The sequence below is a fragment of the Macaca fascicularis genome, chromosome 7 (assembly GCF_037993035.2).
Source record: "Macaca fascicularis isolate 582-1 chromosome 7, T2T-MFA8v1.1".
Taxonomy (NCBI): domain Eukaryota; kingdom Metazoa; phylum Chordata; class Mammalia; order Primates; family Cercopithecidae; genus Macaca; species Macaca fascicularis.
Genome location: NC_088381.1, coordinates 73482489 through 73499383, shown reverse-complemented (window position 1 = coordinate 73499383; position 16895 = coordinate 73482489). Strand labels below are relative to the sequence as shown.

The 16895-nt window shown below is 45.0% G+C and overlaps 1 long non-coding RNA gene across 1 annotated transcript in view; it reads right to left on the bottom strand.

Moving 5' to 3' along the window:
* Positions 1-2896: 2896 nt before the first annotated feature.
* LOC135971895 (uncharacterized) overlaps positions 2897-16895 on the bottom strand; it is a 144713-nt gene continuing 130714 nt past the window's right edge. Inside the window, exons 4-5 of the long non-coding RNA XR_012415338.1 lie at positions 6739-6799; positions 2897-3054 (exon numbers count right to left, since the gene is read on the bottom strand). This is a non-coding gene — a long non-coding RNA (uncharacterized lncRNA). The remainder of the gene's footprint in view (positions 3055-6738; positions 6800-16895) is intronic.

Here is a 16895-nt window from a genome sequence, read left to right as displayed (position 1 = left end):
ATTACAGTCAGAGAGGTCCTGCTGCTGAAAGCCTCTCAATGGTTGCTCTGCAAGAAAATATGGAATGGAAATCATTACTCCAACAACTCATAAATTCTCTTCACTAATATCAATTTTGCACCTCCCTGTTGTTTCTGTAACTTTCTGCATCCACAGTGACCTTTCATTTCAATGCTGATTGTACAGTCTTTTTGAAGATATATTAAATAGCAGCTCAGCATGTGTAGCATCAACAAATGAGTATAAATTATTTGAAATGATGACAATACAAAAGCTATAGCCAAGTTTGCTCAAGTGCAGGCAATGGTATCAATGTGATGAGAGCCACCTAGCTGACAGCTATTGTAAGACACCTCCTGATTTCAGAGATGTCAAAATGTGAAAAAAAAAATGTATATCTTAGAAGTCAGTGGAATATGGTAACAAAATAGACTGCTTCTGGGGTAGGAACTGGATGACTAGAGAATAAATGGGAGGGAGATATTTCATTGTATACTCATTTGTGTCTGTTGAATTTTGGGCCTTGCAAATTTGTTAAAAGCCATATAGTATTTTAATTAAGTAATAAATTTGGCTCTAATCTTAATCTTCCATTTTGTAATCCCAGGATCCAAACCCCAAATCTCTGAATCACTCATGGACTATTCAGTGGTAGTAGACACTGTTTTTAAAGTATTTTAAGATCGAGTTGGCTTGGCAGGTACAGTGGCTTATGTCTGTAATCCCAGCACTTTGAGAGGCCAAGGCAGGTAGATCACCTGAGGTCAGGAGTTCCAGACCAGCTTGGCCAACATGGTGAAACCCTGTCTGTATTAAAAATACAAAAATTAACCAGGCATGGTGGCAGGCGACTGTAATCCTGGTTATTTGGGAGGCTGAGGCAGGAGAATTGCTTGAACCCAGGAGGTGGGGGTTGCAGTGAGCTAAGAACACATCATCCAATTCCAGCCTGGGTGACAAGAGCGAGAATCTGTCTCAAAATAAATAAATAAATAAAAATATTGCCTTGGCTTGGTAGGGTGCAGTGGCTCATGTCTGTAGTCCTAGCACTTTGGGAGGCCAAGAGGAAACATGGCAAAACCCCGTCTCTATAAAAAATTTAAAAGCCAGGCGTGATGGTGCTTGCCAGTGGTTCCAGCTACTCAGGAGGCTGAGGAGGGGGAATTGCTGGAGCCTGGGAGGTCTAGGCTGCAGTAAGCTGTGATCACACCACTGCACTCCAGCCTGGGCGACAGAGCAAGACCCTGTCTCAAAAGAAAGAATTGACTTGCCTTTTTGGAATGCTCTATGTTTCAAGGTTATAGTAAAAAACAAAAGAAAACAAAAATCTCTAAAACTTCTGAGCCTTTTCCACAAATGCTATTAAATGACTTATGTTCCTGATTTGTAACTTTTTTTTTTTCTTATTTGGGTGTGAAGGGATGGGTGGAGATGATGGGAAGGCTTACATTTATCCCTGTTGAATAAGAGGCTGTTGGAGTCAGCCCACAGGTCTAAAACTTTGATTTTCAAATTATAGTGTGCATCAGAGCCACCTGGAGGGCTTATTAAAACACAGATTTCTGCTGGGCGCGGTGGCTCACGCCTGTAATCCCAGTACTTTGGGAGGCCAAGGTGGGTGGATCACTTGAGGTCAGGACTTTGAGACCAGCGTGGTCAACATGTTGAAACCCCATCTCTACCAAAAATATAAAAATTAGCCGGCCATGGTGGCAGGCATCTATAGCCCCAGCTACTAAGAGACTGGGGCAAGAGAATCGCTTGAACCGGGGGGCAGAGGTTGCAGTGAGCCAAGATCACGCCACTGCACTCCAGCCTGGGCAATACAGCAAGATTCTGTCTCAAAAAAAAAAAAAAAAAAAAAAAAAAAAGATTTCTGGGTCCCACTCCTGGAGTTTCTGATTTCAGTAAAAGTTTGAGGTGGAGCCTAAGAATTTGCATGTCTAACAAGGTCCCAGGTGACACTGATACTGCTAGTCTGAGGACCACACTTTGGTCCGTTGCTCTAGCCAGCCTGTGGAAATTCCTTTGGATCATGATGCCATCCTCCAGATATTAACTGTCGCTCCCAGCGGTTTTCTGTACCTTCATCTAAATCATTGACAAAAGGTTGAACAGGGAGAGACTGAGGACCCAGCTTTGCAGCAAGAATCTTCAGACTGCCATGGATCCACTCATCAGTGTTTGTAGGATATGATGGGTTTCCATCAGCGAGAAACCAATAGTCATACTCCTCAGCCTACAAGTCTTCATCCTGTTCGTGGAAACAGCCCAAGGAACTTTGTGAAAACCTTGCTGAAATCTAGGCAGGCACAATGTTTATGTATTCTAGTCCACACTTTTGAGGGTTGTTGCCATGCCCTATTGAAGGCTGTGTGACCATCGGCAATTGCCTAGTTTTCTTTTCTTTTCTTTTTTTTTTTTTTTGAGACGGAGTCTTGCTCTGTCGCCCGGGCTGGAGTGCAGTGGCCGGATCTCTCAGCTCACTGCAAGCTCCGCCTCCCGAGTTCACGCCATTCTCCTGCCTCCGCCTCCCGAGTAGCTGGGACTACAGGCGCCCGCCACCTCGCCCGGCTAGTTTTTTGTATTTTTTAGTAGAGACGGGGTTTCACCGTGTTAGCCAGGATGGTCTCGATCTCCTGACCTCGTGATCCGCCCGTCTCGGCCTCCCAAAGTGCTGGGATTACAGGCTTGAGCCACCGCGCCCGGCGCCTAGTTTTCTTTCTCCATCTCATTTGCGGTGAGGCAGGAGCCAGCTCAGATGCATGAGTTTGCATCGGTCCCACTCCTCAGCATCACTGGTCTCTGAAAGATCCTCTCTTGTTTTATTTAGTTGATTATATCCAATATTAATCAGAGTAGGCTAGGATTATGCTGCAGTAACAAACAACTCGAGTCCCAGGAGCTTCAAACAAAAGTTTATTTTTCACCAAAATTACCTGTCTATTAATGCAGGTTAGCAGGATGGAGGCTAGGAGAGGGTTCAGCTCATTGTATTCTCTCAGGGATCCAGGGTGATGGAAGTTTCTTCTCAACTTTTGCCCTCAGGATCATCTGTGGTAGTGGATCAGAGCATTGAATGACCTTCCACCACAAATTAAATGTTCTGGTCTACAACTTGCATACATGATTTCCACCCACAACTCTTCAGGCAGCACTGATTCCATGTCCTTGCCCAACTACACGATGCAGGAGGCAGAGAAGTACGATCCACCCAGGAGCTTGGGAGGAAAGGAGAATAGCCTCGGGATGAGTCATAGAAGACTCCATGGCAGCTGCTTTTGTCTCCCTTTGTCACTCCCACGCCTCTTCTTCCTCTCCATAAATAGCTATTCCAGGGCTTTTGGTGTGTATCCTCTTTATTTGCATGTGTTCTTGCAAAATGTGTAGTGTTGTTTTATGGACATGTGCTTTTGATTTATGTAGATCTATTGTGCTACAAGGCTTTAGTCTATTTCTCTCTCTCTCTTTTTTTTTTTTTTTTTTAACTTAACAATGTTTTTAATATCCATCCATTTTGCTAAATGTGAATCTAGTCTGTTACTTATAACTGCTGCATATATCACATTTTACTTATTTACTCCCTCCATGATAGGTACCTAGATCACCTCACTGTCACAATACTACTATGAACATCCTTTTTTTTTTTCTTTTTGAGACAGTCTCGCTCTGTCACTAAGGCTAGAGTGCAATGGTGTGGTCTCGGCTCACTGCAACCTCCACCTCCTGGGTTCAAACAATTCTCCTGCCTCAGCCTCCTGAGTAGCTGGGATTACAGGAACCTGCCACCACACCCGGCTAATTTTTGTATTTTTAGTAGAGACGGGGTTTCACCATGTTGGCCAGACTGGTCTTGAACTCCTGACCTCGTGATCCACCTGCCTCAGCTTCCCAAAGTGCTGAGATTACAGGTGTGAGCCACTGCACTCAACCTGAACATCCTTTTACATGTACCCATATGGAACTATAAAAGAACTTTGGGAAAGTTACCTAGAAGCAGAACTGCTAGGCTATGCAGTACATGTATTATTCAACTAAGTAGTACCTGGCTTATCCCCCAGCATCAGTTGGCACTCCTACCAACAGCGACTCAGGTCCCTTCTCTCTTCATATCACTGCCAGCCCTAGACATCATCCATTTTTCGAATTTTTGCCTTCCTGACGGGTGTGCACATGATGTGCGTGATTGTTTTCATTTGTATTACCTCAATTACTAGTAAGTTGTGGCATCTCTTTAAATGTTTGCTAAACTTTTGGGCTTTAATTTTTGAGAATGACCTATTTTCAACTTTTGCCCATTTTTCCTTTCAAATTCCAATAGGTTTTTTTTTTTTTTTTTTTTTTTTTTTGCCTGATGAGAAGGCATTTTTATATATTTGGGGCTAGCCTTCTGGTGTTTTACATTCCATATGTATTTTACCAGTCTGTGATAGGTATGTTAACTTTCTTCATGTCTCCCATGGAATCAAAATCCTTAATTTTGGCCAGGCGCGGTGGCTCATGCCTGTAATCCCAGCACTTTGGGAGGTCAAGGCGGGCAGATCACTTGAGGTAAGGCAGGCAGATCACTTGAGGTCAGGAGTTCAAGACCAGCCTGGCCAACATGGTGAAATCCTATCACTACTAAAAATACAAAAATTAGCTGGGTATGGTGGTGCATGCCTGTAACCCCAGCTACTTGGGAGGCTGAGGCATAGGAATGACTTGAACCTGGGAGGTAGAGGTTGCAGTGAGCCAAGATCGCACCCTACACTCTAGCCTGGACAACAGAGCAAGACTCTGTCTCAAAAAAAAAATCCTTAATTTTGTATTATCAAATCAGTGAAATTTTTGCCTATAGATATGCTTTCAGAGTTCTAAAAAAATTCTTCTGTATCCCTGTGTTCTCCTATATTATAATTCATATGCTTATTATTTTCCATTTCAAATGTAGATATAGAATCCATTGGATTTCCAGCTTCATATATAGTATTAGGGAGATATACAATAGTATTTTTCTTTATATGAGTAATCAATCTTCCCAATGCAACTTATTAAATATTCTGTCCTTTTGTAATTGGTATGTGGTGATTACTTTTTCTGTATCTATGGTGTCTGCAGCTGTCTCATTTACTTATTTGCATATTTTCTCTTTCTATATTAACTAGTCTTACCATAAGTCTATGTACTGATGTATATTTTTAAAGAACCAACTTTTGGTTTTACGAACTTTCTTTTTTTTTTCTTTTTTTTTTTTTTGAGATGGAGTCTCGCTCTGTCGCCCAGGCTGGAGTGCAGTGGCCGGATCTCAGCTCACTGCAAGCTCCGCCTCCCGGGTTCACGCCATTCTCCTGCCTCAGCCTCCCGAGTAGCTGGGACTACAGGCGCCCGCCACCTCACCCGGCTAGTTTTTTGTATTTTTTAGTAGAGACGGGGTTTCACCATGTTAGCCAGGATAGTCTCGATCTCCTGACCTCGTGATCCACCCGTCTCGGCCTCCCAAAGTGCTGGGATTACAGGCTTGAGCCACCGCGCCCGGCCACGAACTTTCTTTATTTGTTTTCTATTTCATTACATTTTTTATTTTTTATTTTTTTATTCCTTATTTCTTTAGGCCTGCTTTATTACTCTTTCTCCAACTTCTTGAGCTAAATATTTACCCATTTATTTAAATCTATTTTGTTCTCTGGTAAATGTAAGGAAAGCTATATATTTAACTCTCTAAGTAAGTATTGCTTTAAGCATGCCACTCAGGATTTGACTTATTTTTGAGACAGAGTCTCACTCTGTCACCCAGGCTGGAGTGTAGTGGTGTGATCTCGGCTCACTGCAACCTCCACTTCCCAGGTTCAAGTGATTGTTGTGCTTCAGCTTCTTGAATAGCTGTGCCACCATGTCTGGCTAATTTTTGTATTTTTAGTAGAGAAGGGGTTTCGCCATGTTGGCCAGGCTGGTCTTGAACTCCTGACCTCAAGTGATCTGCCTGCCTCAGCCTCCCAAAGTGCTGAGATTACAGTTGTGAGCCACTGTGCCCAGCTAATATATATCTATTCTTTATGTGCCAATATATAATGCTCCTCTTGTCCCTTAATGATATGTATATTTTGGTCTTAAATTCTGTTTTGTCAGTGATTCTGGTTGCTATCGCAGGATTTTTTGGTTCATATTTGCTTGGTATTTTCCCTGTCTCTGGATGATTTCTATGTAGACATTTCCTTGTGTATTCTTCAGCTTCACGAAAATGTTTCTAGATGTGAATTTTTTAAATTATGCTTTATTTATTATCAAAAATAATAATTAATTTTTAAATTTTTTTAGTCAGTTTTGGAAAATATGTAGCTGTTATCACTTTAAATATTTCCTGTTGTGGCAGACACACTCTAAGGTGCCCTTCTCTCCATCGATCTCTACCTCCTGTTGTTCATGCCTTTGTGTAATCCCCTCCCCTTGTGGGTGGGCAGGACCTGTGACCTGCTTCTAAGCAATAGGATATGGTGATGGTGATGAGCTGTCACTTTTGTGAGTGTTACATTATAAAAGAGTCTGTCTTTTTTGACTCATTCTAGAGGCTCTCCTTGCTTGCTAGATGAAGTTAACAGCCAAGTTGGGAAAGCCCATGTGGCAAGGAACTGCAGGTGGCTTTGAGAAACTGTGGATGGCATCCAAGAGCTGCCAGCAAGAAGTTGGGGCCTTCTTGCCCACAACTGCAGGGGAATAATTCTAACCACAATCTGAGCAAATTTTGAAGCAGACTCTTACCCCATTGAGCCTCCAGATGAGAATGCAGCCCAGCCAACACCTTGATTGCCACCTGCAAAACCTTAAGCAGAGGATCCAGTTAAGTCATGTGCAGGCTCCCGGCAAAGAGAAACTGTAAAATAATAAATGTGTGTTATTTGAAGCTCCAATTTAAAAAACAAAAATAGTCAAGCCTCTGTATCTGCAGGTTCCACGTCATTGGATTCAACCAACTGCAAATTAAAAGTATTTGGAAAAAAATACACATAAAAAACCAATACAGTATAACAACTATTTACATTGTGTTAAATAACCTAGAGAAGATTTCAAGTTTATGGGAGCATGTGCACAGGTTATATGCAAATATTATGCCATTTTATATAGGGACTTGTGTGTCTGTGAATTTTGCTATCTTTTGGGGATCCTGGAACCAATCCCCCAAGGTTATCAAGAGAATAACTATACAACTCCTTTTATCCTTTTTATTCTTTCCTTCTGGGACTCTGATTAGATAGATATTTTAGACCTTCTCAGTCTGTCTTCCATATCTCTTAACTTTCATGTCTTCCATCTCATTGCCTCTCTGGGTAACTCCTTTATGTATAGCTTCCAGTTAACTAATTCTTTCTTTGTTTGAGACAGGGTCTTGCTCTGTCACCCAGTCTGGAGTGTAGTGTCACAATCTCACTGGCTTACTTCAACCTCTGCCTCCCAGGCTCAGGTGATCCTCCTGCCTCAGCCTCCTGAGTGGCTGGGACCACAGGTGTGTGCCACCATACCTGGGTAATTTTTTATATTTTTGTAGAGATGGGGGTCATACTATGTTGTCCAGGCTGGTCTCGAACTCATGAGCTCAAGTGATCCTCCAGCCTTGGCCTCCCAAAGTGCTGGGATTACAGGCATGAACCACTGTGTCTGGCCACTGCTGGTCATTTTTGACTGTATCTTGTTGTTTACTTAGCCTTGTGATTCCTCAACATTTAGTACATAGTTATCTTATAGTCTGTAACTGACAGTTCAAATATCTAAAGTCCCTGGAGGTCAAAATCTATGGTTAATTGTCTCCAGACTTTCATTCATAGAGGTTGGTTTCCTTGTGTTTTAATCACTTTTTTTTTTTTTTTTTTTTTTTTTTTTTGAGACGGAGTCTTGCTCTGTCGCCCAGGCTGGGGTGCAGTGGCCAGATCTCAGCTCACTGCAAGCTCCACCTCCCGGGTTTACGCCATTCTCCTGCCTCAGCCTCCTGAGTAGCTGGGACTACAGGCGCCCGCCACCTCGCCCGGCTAGTTTTTTGTATTTTTTTAGTAGAGATGGGGTTTCACCGTGTTAGCCAGGATGGTCTCGATCTCCTGACCTCGTGATCCACCCGTCTCGGCCTCCCAAAGTGCTGGGATTACAGGCTTGAGCCACCGCGCCCGGCCGTGTTTTAATCACTTTTGATTGTGAGCTCATTTTAGCTGACCCGTCTGTGGAAAATGTGGAGAACTAAATTGAGAAATCCTTTCTCAGAGCAGAGAGGATTTGTACTTGAACCCATAGGAGCTATTGATCTGGATTTATTCCAACCTCCATTCCAGGCTCTTATGCTTCATCTGGGAAACTCAGATACATTCTGTCTCACCTTGCCACAGGCCCAAGCCCTAGCTTTCAAGTAAATGCCACCCTTGATGGAGGTGAATACTTTGGTTTTCTCTCAAAACATTTTACTTCTTTTTAATTTTTTGGAGGGAGGCTTGGTGTTATCCCTTATAGCCTATAAGTTTAGGAAATCAAAAAAAGTCATATTTTATGCAGAATTCAGTTTGGGTTGAAGAATATATTCTCCCTGTTTCCTGATAATCTAGTCCACCACAATGCTAAAATCTTTTGGTTTCTTTTTAGTTTAAGTATGCCTATTGTAGACAATTTATTGTTGGATTTTTTAACCTGCTCTGAGGGTCTCTAACTTTTAGTTGATGAGTTTATTGCATTTACAATGGCTTTAATTGCTGTTATATTAGTACAAATTTCTATTCCTATTTTGTATTTTGCATTTATTGTCTTTTCTTTTCTTTTTTTTTTTTTTTTTGAGGCGGAGTCTTCACTCTGTCGCCCAGGCTGGAGTGCAGTGGCACCATCTCGGCTCACTGCAAGCTCCGCCTCCCGGGTTCGCGCCATTCTCCTGCCTCAGCCTCCGGAGTAGCTGGGACTACAGGCGCCCGCCACCGCGCCCGGCTAATTTTTTGTATTTTAGTAGAGACGGGGTTTCTCCGTGTTAGCCAGGATGGTCTCGATCTCCTGACCTCGTGATCCGCCCGCCTCGGCCTCCCAAAGTGCAGGGATTACAGGCGTGAGCCACCGCGCCCGGCCGTCTTTTCTTTTTATCACCTCCTTTTCACTGGATAGATCAAATTTTCTTCTGTTGTCTTAAAGCTACACATTCTAATTTATGGTTAAAAGCTACACATTCTATTCTATGGTTATGTTAAAAGCTATACATATCTATCTTATGGTTAAGAGCTTTGTTTATTTGCTTCTACTGAAATCTTAAATTTATCACTCTCTTATCTTCCCCTTAAAAGACAAGTAAAATCTATACCGCTATTTACCCCATCTATTTTTATTTTTAACTATTTTAATATGTAATATTTCCACTTGGTTCTTCTTATGACTTCATTCCTGATGTACTCATTAATTAATATAACGTCACTGCAGAACTCGGCATCTTAAAACAACCAACATTTATTTATTTATTTATTTATTTATTTATTTATTTTCTGAGACAGGGTCTCTCTCTGTTGCCCAGACTGGAGTGCAGTGGTGTGATTTTGGCTCACTGCAACCTCTGCCTCCTGGGTTGAAGCGATTCTCCTGCCTCAGCCTCCCTAATAGCTGAGATTACAGGCACTCGCCACCATGCTCGGCTAATTTTTTTTATTTTCAGGAGAGACGGGGTTTCACCATGTTGCCCAGGCAGATTTCAAACTCCTGACCTCAGGTGATCTGCCCACCTCAGCCTCCCAGAGTGCTGGGACTACAGGCGTGACCCACCCCACTCAGCCATTAAAACAACAAACATTTATTATTTCAGTTTCCATGGGTCAGAAATTTAGGAGTGGCTTAGTTAGGTGGCTCTGGCTCATAATCTCTCGAGTGTGCAGCCAAGGCTGCTAAGTGAAGGCTTGCTGGGGCTGGAGGACCGGTTTCCAAGGTTGCTCACTCACATGGCTGTAGGCAGGAGGCTTCAGGTCCTTGCTGACTCTTCGTAGGAGGGCTCAGTTCCACAACACATGGGCCTCTCAGTATTGTTTCTTGAGAACCTCCCTATATAGCAGCTGGCTTTTTCCAGAACCACTGACCCAACACGGTGAAAGCAAGGAAGAAGCCATGGTGTATTTTATGACTGTCATTTCTGCCATAGTCCATTTGTTATAAGTGAATTATTAGGGGCCGGGTGCAGTGGCTCAAGCCTATCATCCCAGCACTTTGGGAGGCCGAGACGGGCGGATCACGAGGTCAGGAGATCGAGACCATCTTGGCTAACAACACGGTGAAACCCCGTCTCTACTAGAAAAATACAAAAAACTAGCCGGGCGAGGTGGCGGGCGCCTGTAGTCCCAGCTACTCGGGAGAACTGCGTGAACCCGGGAGGCGGAGCTTGTAGTGAGCTGAGATCCGGCCACTGCACTCCAGCCTGGGCGACGGAGTGAGACTCCGTCTCAAAAAAAAAAAAAAAAAAAAAAAGAAGTGAATTATTAAGTCTAGTCCATACTCAAGGAGGGGGGAATTAATCACTACTTGAAGAGAGGATTATGAAATAATTTAGATACAAAGTTTAAAATGATCCCATCTGTTAATATTACTAATACTCTTAACTCTTTGAAGATTCCTATTTTAAATCCTTATGAATTTTGCTTCCTGTACTATATTTTGTCCCATTTTCTCCAGGTCTGTGTATGTACTAGGGTATGTACTCCTCAGCTATCTGTAGGGTTCCTTGGAAATATCCAATACTCTATCTCTTGGGGACGTTCATGTCCTCTCAGGTGCCCCGATGAGTTCATGAAGAATGGTATGGGCCGGGCACGGTGGCTCATGCCTGTAATCCCAGCACTTTGGGAGGCCAAGGCGGGTGGATCACCTGAGGTCAGGAGTTCCAGACCAGCCTGGCCAACATGGCGAAACCCTGTCTCTACTAAAAATACAAAAATTAGCCGGGTATGGTGGCAGGCGCCTGTAATCCCAGCTACTCAGGAGGCTGAGGCAGGAGAATCACTTGAACCCGGGAGGCAGAGGTTGCAGTGAGCCAAGATTGCGCCACTGTATGCCAGGCATACAGCCCCTGGCACCATGCAATCACAACTGATTCTCCATCCTCCCCTTCCTGTTTGTCACTGGGCCACCAAGCAATGCCTCTGGTCAGGTATTTGTGCTTGAACTCTTAGGAGGAAGCTGTACTGTGAGGAGGAAGCTTTCCTACAGGACTTCACCAGCCCTGGTGGTGAAACAGAGAAGGGGGGAAAAGTGAATGTCCGAGGGAATCTGGTCATCCCATACCCGTTTTCACCAGCTTCTCACTCCAGTTGTGCTACTGGGGTGCTCTGATATTACCCCACCATCACTGGAACCTGAGCTATTGCTCCTGACTTCTGTCACAGAGAGGCAGTGGGGCAGCAATGACTGTCCCGATCAATGTGAGGAAGAAGTAAGAAAAGGCCCTGAAAGAGCTCTTCCAACCCTTCCTCCCACTGGTGGATCAGGTGGATGCCCGCTGCCATGGACACGCTAGTTCACAGCAGCTCTTGCTCTTTCTGGGAGCTCTGACAGTTTCTAGGCTTGTTGCTCAGGTCCAAGCTTCTCTGCTTCTGTAGTTTCTCTGGGGTTGACTTTGTGAATAGGAACCTGTAGCCCACCCTAGATTGCTATCTTCTGAGGAATCAGAATTGCTCCCACTCCTGTTTCTTTTCTCTGAGTATAAAATAATGTCATGGTGTGGATTATATCAGGGCCACACACTCAAATGCCTGCTGGAGCTGGCTAGATTAAAATAATGAATGGGCCGGGTACAGCGGCTCATGCCTGCAATCTCAGCACTTTGGGAGGCTGAGGAGGGCAGATCACTTGAGGTCAGGAGTTTGAGACAAGCCTGGCCAACATGCTGAAACCCTGTCTCTACTAGAAATAACAAAATTAGCTGGGCATGGGGACGGGCGCCTGTAATCCCAGCTACTCAGGAGGCTGAGGCAGGATAATTGCTTGAACCCGGGAAGTGAAGGTTGCAGTGAGCCAAGATCGTGCCACTGCACTCCAGCCTGGGTGACAGAGTGAGACTCCATCTCAAAATAAAATAAAATAATGAATGAAGCTGGTCAAGGGAGAGGCACTAGGGAATGCAGGGCCAGGGTGGACGGGAGTGTGCACACTGCATGTGCATGCTTCATCTGTTGAGGGCAGTGATACCCATTGCTGGCAGGAAGGAAGGTCAGTGCCATCATGAAGCCAGAAAGGCTGATTCATTTAAATATCTGAGGGTTGAATTCAGCTGGAGTCACTAGTTTGCCATCCCTGGTTTTTTAATCCCTAAAGGTTTTTTTCAGATTTAACAAGCCAGAAGTCTTGGAGTCTGGAGTATTCCTTTGAGTAACCTGACAGGCTAAGAACTTTCTCAAATATGGTAACGACGCCCATTTGGCACAGCCCGTCCTTAATAAGCCCATACTGGAGCCTTGTCTAGTTCACCAGCCTGCAATTCTTGGAATCTGCTTGTTCCTCTTTTAGAAAATTAGAAAAACATTTGCCCATTTCCAGTCAGGTGGGGCCTCGCCCATTCTCCAAAATTCTTCCAAGATTATAAACACTGGTGGAGCCTTGGAATTTACCACAGCAGCCCTTGTTGACGTTAGTTTTTTTTTTTTTTTTTCTTTTTAAACCAGCCTCACCTCTTTCTATGCTTTCTTTACCCCCATACTCTCTTTCTATGGGACTCTATCATTTAAAAAATGTTGGTCTTGGCCCAGTATGGTGGCTCATACCTGTAGTCCCAGCACATTGGGAGGCTGAGGCAGGAGGATCACTTGAGCCCAGGAGTTCGAGACCAGCCTGAGCAACATGGCAAAATCCAGTCTTTACAAAAAATACAAAAATTAGCCAGGTGTGTTGGCAGCTACTCAGGAAGCTGAGATGGCAGCTACTAGTCCCATCTACTCAGGAAGATGAGGTGGAAGGATTGCTTGAGCCCAAGAAGTAAAGGCTGTGGTAAGCCTTGGTTGTGCCACTGCACTCCAGCCTGGGTGACAGAGCAAGACTGTCTCAAAAAAAATAAAAAATAAAAAATAATTTGTCTTCACTCTGACAGACCAGGTTTTTTTGGTTTTGTTTTGTTTTTGTATTTTGAGACGGAGTTTCATTCTCATTGCCCAGGCTGGAGTGCAATGGCGCGATCTCGGCTCACCACAACCTCTGACTCCTGGGTTCAAGCGATTCTCCTGCCTCAGCCTCCTGAGTAGCTGGGATTACAGGCATGCACCACCACAACTGGCTAATTTTGTATTTTTAGTAGAGATGGGGTTCCTTCATGTTGGTCAGGCTGGTCTCGAACTCCCGACCTCAGGAGATCCGCCCACCTCAGCCTCCCAAAGTGCTGGGATTACAGGTGTGAGCCACCGTGCCTGGCCTCAGACCAGATTTTGACTCTTCCTTCTCACATATCTCTTTCCCCACTTACATCCAGTCAAATGCAGAATCCCATCATTGTTGTGCTATCTTAGGCAAAACACCTACATTCTCTGTAGCTCAGTGTTCTCTTCTGTAAAATGGAGGAGTTGAACTGGTTGGTCACCGAGGTCCCTTGGAGGACTATTTTTGGGTTAGGGATCCCCTTGACAATTGGTTAAAAATGGTGACCCTGGGGCCAGGTGCAGTGGCTCACGCTTGTAATGCCAGTACTTTGGGAGGCCAAGGTGGGCAGATCACTTGAGGTCAGGAGTTCCAGACCAGTCTGGTTAACATGGTGAAACCCCGTCTCTACTAAGAATACAAAAATTAGCCGGGCACGGTAGTGGGCGCCTGTAATCCCAGCTACCCGGGAAGCTAAGGCAGGAGAATCACTTGAACCCAGGAAGCAAAGGTTGCATTGAGCCAAGATCGCGCCATTGCACTCCAGCTTGGGTGACAAGAGCGAGACTCCGTATCAACAACGACAACAACAAAAAACCAAAAAACACAAACAAAAAAACAAACAAAAATGGTGGCCCGTCGTTTCACACAAAAGCAATCCCATGGCATGTACTGGCTGACTTTGTTTTGTCTGCTACAACCATCATCCCCTTCTTTTAGGGGACATTTCTCCCCCACGCCTACTGTTTGGCTCTGGATGGGTGACCAATGAAAGTACCCCACCCCACTCTGCCCAGAAGAGTGGGTACTTCAAGTCCTTTTCTGTTGGTTTGTTTGGTTTGTTCTTCTTTTAAATGGAACTGGGAGGGAAGGTTTCTTTTCCTTTTTGGTAGAGGACCAAGCCTATGAGTCTCGAACTGCCTGGGGCCGTATTTCCTGGTGTGCAGAGAAAGCCCTTCTGTGTGGAAGAGAAGGAAGGCTGCAGAGAGGGGGAAGCCCAGAGTTTGGGGAAAGTGGGTGAAGTAGGAAGGGAAAGGGTGGGGGTTATGGGAAAGGGGAGAGAAATTCCTCCTGGCATTCAGTCCCGGATTCCACTGTCACTGAAGCTCAGCACATTCTTCCTATCCTTTGGTTCAGTGAATCAATAAATTCCTTTTTGCTATTGTTGTTTAAGTGGATTTTAGTTGATGAACTGACATTAGCAGCAGAATGAGTCCCGATTAGCAGAGGCACTACCTTCCCATGCTTTGCATTTTTGACCCTGATATTTTCATACTGCCTCGCTTTTCTTGTCCTCATTCTCATTGTCCTCAGATTCTAAGCTCTTTTTTTTTTTTTTTTTTTTTTTTTTTTTTTTTTTTTTTTTTTTTTTTTTTGAGACGGAGTCTCACGCTGTTGCCCAGGCTGGAGTGCAGTGGCGCTATCTCGGCTCACTGCAAGCTCCGCCTCCCGGGTTCCCGCCATTCTCCTGCCTCAGCCTCCTGAGTAGCTGGGACTACAGGCGCCCGCCACCGCGCCCGGCTAATTTTTTGTATTTTTAGTAGAGACGGGGTTTCACTGTGGTCTCGATCTCCTGACCTTGTGATCCGCCCGCCTCGGCCTCCCAAAGTGCTGGGATTACAGGCTTGAGCCACCGCGCCCGGCCTCTAAGCTCTTTTAAGGCATCTCTAAAATGTCTTACACAACTCTTACACCAGTGCTCAATTGGGTTTGAAGGAATTAAACAGAACTTTATTTTCTCACATGTCCCCATGTTATTACCCTCTCTCCCACTGGACTATATATTTTTGGATGACAAGGATACTATTTTCTAACGTTTATAAGCTCCTTGAAATTAGGCCAGGCACGGTGGCTCACACCTGTAATACCAGCACTTTGGGAGGCCGAGGTGGGCAGATCACTTGAGGTCAGGAGTTCCAGACCAGCCTGGCCAACATGGTGAAACCCCGTCTCTACTAAAAATACAAAAATTAGTTAGTGTGGTGGTAAGTTCCAGCGCCTGTAATCCCAGCTACTTAGGAGGCTGAGGTACAAGAATCGTTTGAGCCCAGGAGGCTGAGGTTGCAGTGAGCTGAGATCATGTCACTGCACTCCAGCCTGGGCGACAGAGGGGAACTCTGTCTCAATAAATAAATAATAAATGTTCCTGAAATCTGCTGTACACATAGTAGGAACTCAAAAATGCTGGAGATTGTGATGGTGGTGGTGACTGTGTCATGAAAGGAGCCCATCTCATTGAGTGCCGGTGTCACTGACAGGCTGTGAATCAAACGATTGACAAGGTCACAGGGCCACAGTGGATATCCTTCTGCTAGAAGTCCTGAGGTCTAGCCTAGAAGCTAAGAGTACATGTGACCTCTCATAGGCCCCCTGGGAATTTCAGTTGGGCCTGGCTGATTGGGCAGCAGTTCTGGAATTTCTCCTGATGAATGGAGCACTGGGCTGTGAGACCAGATACTGACAGGAGTGGCTAAAGCCACGGTCTATTTTTAACATTGGGGTCAGAGTGCCCTGGCACGGCTAGCGGATCTCTGACCTAAGGCCCTGAGAAGCTCGTGAAATTATAGTGAGGAAGCTCTGTGCATACGCAACACACACATGTACACATCAAGGATGTTGTCAGCAGATAATACAAATAATGCGCCTTATCTATTTATGTAACTGCAATTTTTCAGAAACATTTTCTCCAGCAATGGAAATTAAAAGCACATATTAATCATGAGTATTTCAGGAGTAGAGGGTGAATGCTTAAGGGTGTGATGCCGTCATTAAGGTGTTTTGACTTTCAAAAGGATTCTTTATATCCGGAAAGCAGAGTCCGGTGGGCTCTGACAGGAGAAATGTCGTCAGTCGAACGCAGGACCCCTGGCAGAGCAGAGGTGGGTCAGTGTTTCCCAGCCTTAACTGCACATTGTAATCACCTGGGGACTTTAAAATCCCGACGCTCAGATTGCATCAGGCCAATTAAGTCAGAATCTCTCGCGGGGGGAGGCGCGGATAGAATGGGGGGACCCAGGCATCGGTGTTTTGCAGGTCCCCGGGTGATTCCCACGCACAGCCAAGGTTGAGAACCGAAATTTAGGTGGTTGGGGTCTGGGGAGAGAAAGCCGTGAGTTCAGTTAACCACGAGAGGGCGCGGTGGAGCAGGAAACGAAAGGTTGGGCGGAGGCCGCACATTTTTCTCTCCAGCATCAAACATCAGAGACTGGGACCTCTTTTACAGATAGAGACCGAGGCGCGTGGCCAAAGGTGATCGCGCGGGAACAAAACTGCACCACCCTGTCTTATGCTTTGGCCATTTCACGGCTTCCGCTCCCAGGAAAGGCCAGGGAAGTTCCGCCTCTGTGGCTAAGCTTCAGCCGTGCAAGGCAGGGCTCAACTTCGGTACAGTTCCAAACTGGGCGTCTGTCCTGGCTGAGCTCTCCAGCCTCCAAGACACACCCGTGTTCCTCCCTGCTCACTCAGGCACCTAGGGCAGGTCCCCCAGGCAGTGAGGGAATTTCGTAAGGGGAGGCAAGGAGAGAGAAGGCAGTCCTTTCTATTTTTTAAATTGACAGATACAAATTGTATGCATTTGTGGTGTA